This window comes from Corvus kubaryi, unplaced genomic scaffold (genome assembly GCF_017639235.1).
Source record: "Corvus kubaryi isolate FWS band 111438036 unplaced genomic scaffold, C.kubaryi_AGA036_p1.0 68, whole genome shotgun sequence".
Classification (NCBI taxonomy): domain Eukaryota; kingdom Metazoa; phylum Chordata; class Aves; order Passeriformes; family Corvidae; genus Corvus; species Corvus kubaryi.
The window spans coordinates 12,335,371-12,345,370 of record NW_024582056.1 but is presented as its reverse complement, the minus strand read 5'-3'; the positions used below and the strand labels follow the sequence as shown (position 1 = coordinate 12,345,370).

General features: G+C 39.5%; 1 protein-coding gene across 9 annotated transcripts in view; it reads right to left on the bottom strand.

Annotated features, from left to right (window-relative positions):
- IKZF1 (IKAROS family zinc finger 1) overlaps positions 1–10,000 on the bottom strand; it is a 71,433-nt gene that overhangs the window by 60,630 nt on the left and 803 nt on the right. Inside the window, exon 1 of one of the 9 annotated variants that reach the window (XM_042048805.1) lies at positions 9,853–9,932. The exons of 2 other annotated variants lie outside the window; for them this stretch is intronic. The gene's annotated coding sequence lies outside the window, so the exon portion shown is untranslated. Of the gene's footprint in view, positions 270–9,019; positions 9,752–9,852; positions 9,933–10,000 lie in introns of those variants that run through there. 6 more of the 9 variants (XM_042048809.1, XM_042048804.1, XM_042048810.1 and 3 more) reach the window with 6 other exon arrangements.

Sequence of the window (10,000 nt, the reverse complement as noted above, 5' to 3'; positions counted from 1 at the left end):
ATGGGTTTTTTTTAGTGGAATTGTCTTAGCTTGCTTTCTGTGAGGTTGGATGACTGCCTGTCATGAAACACACACCCTCCCATCTCACACTGATGATATCAGGTTTTATCCTTGAATTAGGTGACTTTAAGACATTTGGCAAAGCTGATCCATTTCCCGGGGATGAAACATTGAGAGGAAATAGAGCTGGTGGAAAAGTGAGGATGGAAAGATTTTTTTTCCTTCACAATAACTACTGAGAACAATTAAACATGGTTCCTAAATGTAGATTAAGATCCACAAGCACTAAACAAACAGATAAAAGCAAAAAAAAAACAACTTTAAAAAATCCTCAAAACTGTTTTGAATCTCTCCCAAAGGAAAATTGTATTGTTATTGTATCTGGCAAATACTAATGAAATCCCACTAACTTCAGCTTAGGCCCTGCATCAGCAAAGAATATATGACAGGACACCTGCCACCCCATCTCAGTTCTGCAATGGGCCACGTGTAGGTTTTGGCTCTGTGTCTGTTAAAAGGTTTTTCACACCAGACTTGAGCATAACAGGTCTTGGGCTAAATTTTAAGTGCTAAGAGTAGAATTTACCCCTTTGCCTTTGGTATGGTAAATCTACGAATAGGAAACCATGCCCTGATTTTTCTCCCTTTCCTCTGCTCTAGAATCAGCAGAAACATTGTCACTGTCTGGAAAATAAGAGATCCTATGTATGGATGTGGGGATTTGCACTAATGCATCTATTTGTTATCAATTTGTAAATCAAGAAACCTTTATAATTTTTTATCTAAAAGAACAATGTTTTAGAAATGTTTCTGACATCTTTTTCTTGTCAAAAAGATGTTTTGTAATTTTTCATTGTTAAAGTTTTACTTATGGATCAAATTCTTCACTAGCATAAGAAGTGTGTATGGCTTCATTGTCTTCAATGCAGTCACATCTCTTCAGGTTATCAGCTAATTTGGGAGCCCGAAGTTAGAAATCAAAAGCTTGGTGGGCACCTGACTGAAAAAACCTTGCTCTCAAATTCTGAACCTCTCTCACTCATTTATAGCAGGACAAGGATTAGCACCTAGGTGATAACAAATAATTCTTCTATTTAGGAATCTAAATAGCTTCAAAGTTTGGCTCCTTATTACGAGAGCTACAAAATAGATAAAATTCCTTTCAAAATAGATAAAACTATTTCTTCAAGGCTGTTCAGATAAGGAACTCTAACCTGTATGCTTTCCTTTTCAGACTGTGAATACCAGATTTGGAGATGAAGCTACTACAATCCTTTTGAAAAAGAATGAAATATTGCAACCTTAAATACCTTAATAATCAACATACACACCCCTGAAAAGTTATGTTGATTTTTTTTTTTTTTTTAAATAAGGAAGCATCTAAGTAACCATGCTCACACAAAAATTTGGATTAAAATTAGTCAGCATTTGCCCAGAAGAAATTTTACCTGTCACGGACTTCCCTCCTTGCAACTTTCTATACAATATAACTCATGCTATGTTTTAATAATATATCAAAATACACCCCATGAATCACTCGAAATACTTCTCCATTTATTCCTAATGTCAATTACAACCAGAAGCAGATTTAGGACCTTTTAGAATTCCAGGTGTAAACAGGAAGAAGCCATTGTAAGGTCAAGATTTTCTAATCTTTCAGAATACAGCAAATTAATTATTTGCAAATCTTGGTTTATTATTTCATCTCCCAGCAAATTCAAAAGTAAACCTCCTTCTCAAGAAATGAATGCTTAGCATTTATACAGTGCTTCATCAATTGAAATAAAGCATGTGTAAGTATGTCTGTCCTCCTACAACCCTGTTCTCTTAGGATACTAAAAGATAGCAAAATTGGGCCACTGATGTGATTCAACAGAATGACCTAATCCAAGGCCAAAGACGAGTTATCCTTTTGTCTCTTCTGTGTTTCCAGAGCTATGTATGTACTGACTTCTCTGGGACAAGATGTGCTCCACACTCAGCACAATGGAACCTCACTTAGGGTAAGGAAATGAAATCACAAATGCTGATATTTGTGGAGCCACTTTGGTCTTACACAAGCACACCTAAACTCAGAGCTGTCCTCTCATCTACAGAGAGCCCTACCTCTGGTGCTGCAAGGATTTCACAAATGTACACCAAAACAAACTGCACATTTCCTGACAGTTCATAGTTGTAGCCATGCTGAGCAGACAGAAAGGTCCCTGAAGGAACACTTCTGTCTTGAGTGCAGCCCACAAGGGCAAGTACACTTTAATGAAACCTCAAAGCAGAAAATAAGCACTCACAAAGTCTTGAGAGGAGGGGAAATAAACTTTCTACAAGGGACCTGGTGCTCTGCAGGTGCTTTTGCAAATACAAAAAGTGAGGGGAACATGCATTCCTCAGTGGTGGCAGCTCTGGGTTAACTGTGATAAACAAGCAAAGAGGTAAACCCCAGCCTTACTTCCACAGTCACCTTGGGGAAACGCCTGACTGTGCAACCCCCACTTCTGTAAGCAGCCCCTCTGCAGGAAAGGGACCACTCACACTGGTCACTAGAGCAGCTGGCTCTAATGGAGTGCTGGTGTGTGAGCACGTCTCTCTTCGTGGTCTCTGACATGTCTTACTGGCTGCTCAGCACATAGCCTGCCGCTTTAGCAAACTAAGACTCCAAACCAGCAACCAAAACCATAAAAGCTCAACCTGCTTTAAAACCTAAATTGAAGCAAAGCTCTTAAAATGGGTCCTACATTCAACCACCCAAGACACATAAAGAGAAGTTTAAGAAATAAGTGAATAAAGGAAAAGGAGGTTGCAGCCTGAAAAACATGTTAAACTCCTATAGCCCTTAAGATACCTGACAGGAGAATTTGCACATTAAAAACAGGTTACGAATGGCATCATCATGTATGTGTCATCAGTCTTTTGGGGTTTAAGCTGGGAGTTGCATCTGCCTGCAGAATGATAGTACAGCTGCATTTCTAATTGCACCAGACGGTCTCAACCTAACCGAACCAAGCCTCTTGTATCCAAGGAAGTCAAGGAATATGGGGCAACAACCAAAAGGAGAGGTGAATAAAGGCACCTTTGTAAAAGGATTTAACTTTTAGCTTCATTTTAAATGGAAGAGCTAATATATGTATAAACAGACTTGTAACTTCATGTTCAAATGTGCTAAATATGACTGAACATGCAACAGGAAGACTGTTAAACATGGAAAAAAGGTAATCTGTATTGTATAACCAATCTTCAAATACTTGAAGAAAACTGCTAGAATTCTACAAACTAGTTTTAATTAAAAGCATTCAATATCTCAGCAAGCAGCTGATAATTAGCTTTATTATTGTAATTTAATATGCAACACTTCACAATCTCTGTGAATGACTCTACTTTAGAACCATTTTAATTCTATTTTTAATTTCCGCCTCATCACACAGCTCAATGTAAATAATAACTACTAAGATGAGGGGTGGTCCTTTCTGAAAACTGAGAGTAGTATTGAGCACTTCAATGTCCTCCCATTTCTGTTCAAAAAACCAAACAAACACCTCCAGGTCTTTTAAAGGACTGCATTAAAACAGAAAAAAGGTTAAAACTAAGTGGATCAATTTCTTTCCCTCTGCATTAATTCTGTATTCAGCATTTTCTACATAGTCTAGGGAGATGTTTAGTTTATTCAGTCATTTCTCTATTCCTGCCTAGTGTAAATGCTGGTTAACTACACGAATTGACAATACAATTATGAGCATACAGTGAAATTTCAATGGAGAGCTCCTGTCTGCAAAATGAAGGAAGCACTGTAATTCAACACACAAGATTAAGAAAAGAACTCTGCTAACAGTGCAGATGTGAAACATTTAAATGTCTGGCACATGTAAAATTAATTTCCATGTTAGGGAACAATTGTGAGGGTGTAAAAAAAGTTGTCTCAAAGATCCTACATAATTCTCAGTTCTTTGGGAATTCTTTTTCACATCACTGACAAATGATAAAAAGTGCATCCTGTATCATGTATGTATTTTCCATATGTGCCCTTCCTAGCATTTTCTGGGCTTGAACTATATTTATGTAGCAATTCATTGCTAAAAGAGATAATAAAAGAATCCATTCTTTTATTGACTTTATGTGCAAATTACTGGACTTGATATCATTACAAATATGAAAAAGGTTCTTCCTTCAAGTTTTTGAATTGCAACCAGAGTCATTATAAATAGTTTCCACAATATGAGAAAAATATGAGGGTAATTTTCCTAATTAAGGGCAAGTTTTAATAACTCATTAAACCCTGTCACCTTTATTCACTAAAAATCAAGCAGAAATGTGGACTAAATTCACCAGGACAAAGAAAATGCACACACTTCCATCTTATAAATAAACTGACTATAAAAGGTGAGGGGTGTAAATTAAGGCACTCAATCTAAGAACACAGCATATTCTCAAGTGGCCAAATAGAGCTCTTGGATATTCTTTCAGAGCTCTCACTCAACGGGAGGCAAACAGCAGATGAATTGTACTTTTTGTATCTATCTAGCTATTTATCTGATTTAAAAAGCGTAGGATGTCCTCACCACAGTGTATCTAAATATGCAACAGAGAAAACATAAAAGCATCTCTTTATGTTGAGAATTGTTATTGCCAAGTATACTCTACAATATATCAGTAGTCAATTTGTCCAAATTATAGAAGGTTTCAGTAACTCTCCTTCATGATCACAGAATTGCTTCCTAATTTCCCTTCAAACTGTTCAGGCTGTTACGGACTATTAAATGACATTACCAGCCCGAATAAACATATTAGAGATTGGTGTGATTTTTTTTTCCCCTTAAATAAACCTAAAAATAACTCCTAAAATTAAAACAAATTAGCAAGTTCCTCCACACTATATATTTCAGTTAACTCACTCTGCTTTTGCAAATATTTTGAGTCCAATCCACTATGGTCAATTCGAGGTTTATACTACGATTGCTCTGCTGTTCTCAGTGAGTTGAAGCAAGTAGAAAAATGAAGCAATTCAGTGGGGAATCTGATCTCTCTTACAGAGCAAGTTTCTCTTTCACCAAGAAAGCTAGGGCAAGTGGGATCAGAAGAAGAAATGTAAATCTTTCACATGAAATAAGCAAAATAAGCAAGATAAGTGGACAGTTCCCAACGCTTAAAAAACACGATGATTTCAGTGTGACTGCTCATCCAAGCCTGCAGCCTGACCGGCCTTTGGGAGCATTTATACAGGAAGCATGAGCATGCTCCCAAACCTGCATGGTCCTATCCCCAAGAATTTGCAATGGTACAAACAAAGCTAAGAACATGCATGTATCCTTTCAGAACTAGGACCTACTTTTGCAGCCACCACAGTGTTGGAAGTAACCTGCTTAGGGCAAACCCCCTGCAATCTCTTCTTGTACACCAGCTTAAAGCATGGAGGAAGCTGTGTTCTGAAGGAGAAGGGTGAGGCAGAAGTTGTTGAGGTTTTAATAAAGATGCATTCCACCATACCTTAAGGGGTACACATAATTCTGTTTAAATTTAGGCGGCAAATGAAACTCTTGTTGACTCCAAGTTGTAGTTAGGTTTATGTATAGATTACAGACATAGGGACAAGAAGCCACAGTTGACTTTGGAAGCAGTGAGTGTCCCAGCTGTAGTCAGTCCACTTTGCTGGATAGTCATTGGAGAGAGAAAACTCCTGCAGCTACTTTGGATGAGTGGAAGGTATTTAAAATATACTCCTGTTTTAAAAAAATGCCAAAAAGCTGACAAGATTGGGGCTGTCTGCCTTGCTTCAGATGGCATTCACATGCATCTGTGAACACTCTTCCACTCCAGTGTTGGGGGGGGGGGTGGGGTGGAAATAATCTTTGGACTATAGAAAAAATACCAGTGAGGAACAGGTCTTTCCTCTTTTGACTCTTGCATTGAGTTGCACGCATTTTAAAAGGCTTCCCAAAGAATCATAGTCCCAGAAAAACTGATGAGAGTCCTTATCTTCCATTTCTCAACTGGCATAATGTATTCCCAGTATTCTTCCTCTCTGAGTAATTTTATACTTGCTAGAAAAGTGGTGTTTGTCACTTGGGAGGGAAATTCCAGGGGAGCCAGCAGCGCATCCTGCCTTACTCTCATAAGGATGACAATATTTTCCAAAGTTCCCATTATTGCTACACTAAATTTTACTATTTTACTATGATTTTTTTTTTTTTGGTCTAATTCTATTACTTTTAATAATAGTAGAAAGTAATGACTGGTCAAAATGTAATCAAGTACATATGTGAATCTTGACTAAAAAACAAAAATTACTATGGACCCAGCTCTTCTTGCACATAAAACAGGAGAAAAAAAAGTCCCAGAAGGCTTCAATGGAAGTTTTCCTGACAAAGAGCCACACAATTAGGCTGTGATCCATGACTTTTGATATCCTCTGGACTTTTTAAGAGTACATCGCCAAAAATGATCTGCCAGAACAGCATACGATTCATTATGCCCTTGTTTTCTGTTGCTGAAATACAGACTGGACCCATTTCCTTGTTTTCTGCAGAATTCTGGCGTTAGTGTAAGAAGTACCTAAGCTCAAATAAAATATGTCTGGAAATGTTTTTGGCTTCATTTTGGAGTTATCCAATTTTAATGATGAGAAAGAAGTTTTGCATTGTTTTAAAACTCTGTGGATTGGTTATCCAGTTACAGTTCTGCATTGCTATGCAGTGGAAGCGGCAAGCAGACCAGGTTTTTGGTATTAAGGTCCACAAGGGAAAGGAAAACTGCTGCAGTAATGCCGAGATGGAGACTATTGCATTTTTTAATGGCACACTGCATGCAACACAAATGAGAAAGGTGTTGTTCATGTTTATATAGGGAAACAAGCAACAATATCATTTCTGGAGGGAGTACTGGCAGCTGGGAGCTGGGGAAGAAAGTCAGACGTATACGACAATCTTGTCTCTCTAGTGCAACTTATGAGTATGGGACCTACTAAAAATGCACCAAGTCACTTTGGTCACTTGTAGTTAAGCAGCCACCCTGAAAAATACTCAGCTGGGATAAAGGAGGCACATAGGATCAGTGCCTAAGCTTCTCCAGTTACTGGGAGCATGAAGGGCAAAGAGAAAAGAGTCCGCTGCCCTGTCTTCCCATCATTACATTGGCCCAGAGACATTAGTGATTCCTCTTCAAATACTAGGGTCCATCACTCCTCCCTGACTGAATTAGGACAGTCAGTACAATTTCACATTATGCTTCTGTGTTCCTGTCATTTCCCCTGGAAGCCATATCCAGTAGGTAGAGGACCCTTGCAAGGATCAGTGCATTAGGTTTGAAATCCTGGGTGCTGTAGATGTCCAGCACTGGACTTCCATTGACTTTAGTCTGGCCAATCTTCTCTCTCAGTGGATACCTGATTTCTCCTTGGCTTTTATCTTAAATTTACCTTATAATTAGGGATATAATTTCTATTTCTATTTTTTTTCATAAACTTGCAGTATATCATGTTCTGAGTTTTACCTATTTTATCCCCCCCCCCCCCCAAAAAAAAAAAAAAGGAAAAAAGCACATGGATAGTCACCAATATTAAGATTTGTGAGAAAATCTTGAAAATCTTTAAGGCTGAAAGCAAGTCTGGGACAATAGAAACATGAACTACATAAAGTGCAGAGCTCTGCAGTATTTCGGACACTTCCCCCCCACAGTTCTGCTACAGACAGCTATCATAAGGACATGTACTGTTTTAAGAGTTCTTGGTCTTGCACATGGTCTGCACTTGGTTTCTCATGTCCACAGGCTTCAGTTTCAAAGGCTTTGATAAAGGAGTAAGGCATACAGCCATCAAACTAAAACTTGGTAGAGTTTTGCTAAGTATTGAGGGGGTGGGAGCATAAGGCAGTCTAAGCAGTATGTCCAGTGCTTTTTATTCAGTTTTTTCACCAACACTTACGAATTAAAATCAAAGCAGAGCATGCCAGTATTAGAAAGAAATCCCTTCATGGGAGCAAAGAAACCTTTTAGAAAAGAGAAATGTTACCAACTACTGTATCTACTCTTATATTAACCCACAAACGGGGCGTTTTCATGGTAACGTGGACAAATCCATTCTCACTTTTTGGACTTACATTTTCCCTCAGTAGAGAAGAGAACAAAGAATAAACAAAGTTACCTAAGTGTAAAAATTTTGGAAAATTCAGAAGCTAAAGGCATCCCATCCTTCATTTTTCTACTTCACTAAGGCTTTAAACACCTTAAACTATGCAATTCACTAGCAAGGTGAGAGAGCAGTGCAACAAGCCACTCAGAACATGCCCCTGTGTAGCTGATTCAGAGAAAGTATTTCCAAGTACTTGAAAGGAATTTTAGTACTTATTTCTAAATGCAGTGTACTAATACTCTTTTTCTTTACATTTCAACGATAATTTACAATGTTTAATAGCAGTCATACTCCCTGGTATTGCAGCATTCATGTGAGTTACAACTGATGTGAGCAGTCAGCTGAAACTATCAAAGTGTGTCTTTTAAAGGATTTGGACCTTACAATGCATTGCAGTTTTGAATTTTAAAACAAAATTATTAAAGTCTAGAAATGGGTTGTTAATGTGACTGCACAAAATACAATCAGGATTATATACCTGGTTTATTTAATTTAGGTAGGGTTTGGACATCTGGACAATAAATGTATATTGATGTAACCTTGGTAGCATCCAGATATTGGAAAGTAAAATAAGTAGTCAAGAAGCTCTAAATCCTAATCTCCACACAAAGTCCTTGAAAACACTTCTTGCACTTACATGTGTAAGACTCAGTGAAAGGGAAAAAGAAGGAAAAGAAAAAGAAAGAAAGAAAAAGTAAAAAGAAACAACATTCTATTCCTCTACAACAATTTACACAGTTTAAACCAATGGCCATACCAGTCTAAAAATTCTTGCATCCCACCAAACATCACTTTTTGGAGATAATTTGCAATCATACACTACAATATTTTCTGACACAGTGCTAATAACTTTTAACAATTTTGGAAGCAGAATGCTTTGCACAATATCTGGCAGTGTTACCATACCTTCTAAACCAAGGTAGAAAAGTAATCCAAGAAGTAATCAGGTTTCTTGAAGCACAAAATTAAAAGTTTCCTTAGAACTGACTGCTGCGGTGGGAACGCATTTCTTCACACACAGAGTTTCTAACTAAGCGCATCTTCTTTAGCAACGACAACAGAGCGAAATCGTCTCTTCACAGAGAGGGTAACTTTGCGGAGCAGGGTGAAAAAAACTCTCCAGCTGTGACAGACCGTATGGCAAGGAGGAAAACTTCTGGTGCCACCGCTATTCGGAAGTCAGCAACTTCTCTAATGCCGTTCCCCTCAAGCGCACAGGGGCTGCTAATTTTACAATTTCCTAATAGTTTTTACGACCTCCGTACCTGCCTCCCCTCTGCAAACTACGGGCGCAAGCACTTGGATCGCGGGCTTTGAATGAACCGAAGTGCTGTAGCTGACTCGAGGAGAAGAGAGACCAATCCGCATCTGAATCAATGAACACCCCTTCTCGGCCAGCTCCTTATGGCTACTCATCTCTGAAATTTTAAGGAAGCACTCTAAAACGCCTGGATTACACCCGAGCTGTATGTTCGGCTCAATGTTTTAAATTTTAAAAAATAAAATAAAATAAAAAAGCGTGTGGGACGGAGAGAAGGGGGAGAAAGGGATGGGATTGGATGGGATGGGATGACCGGGCTCCGCAGTCTCCCACTTAACGCGCCCGGCAACTTCTCCGCGGCAGCACCGGCTCCGCACGGCCCCTCCTCACCCGCGCACCTCAGCCGCCCGGGGCTGACCGCCCGCTCGCCCCGGGGGCTGGGGCTGGTGCCCGCCCGGGACCCCCCGCCCCGCGGTACCTGCTACGCCGGGGCCGGGGCGGGCGGCAGCTGTCGCGGCGCGGCTGGCGCCGCTCCATGTGCCGGAGCTGCCCCGCGGGCGGCGGCTCCGCGCCCGGTCCCTCCCCCGCCTTTTTTTTCCGAAGTGCTGTAGCTGACTCGAGGAGAA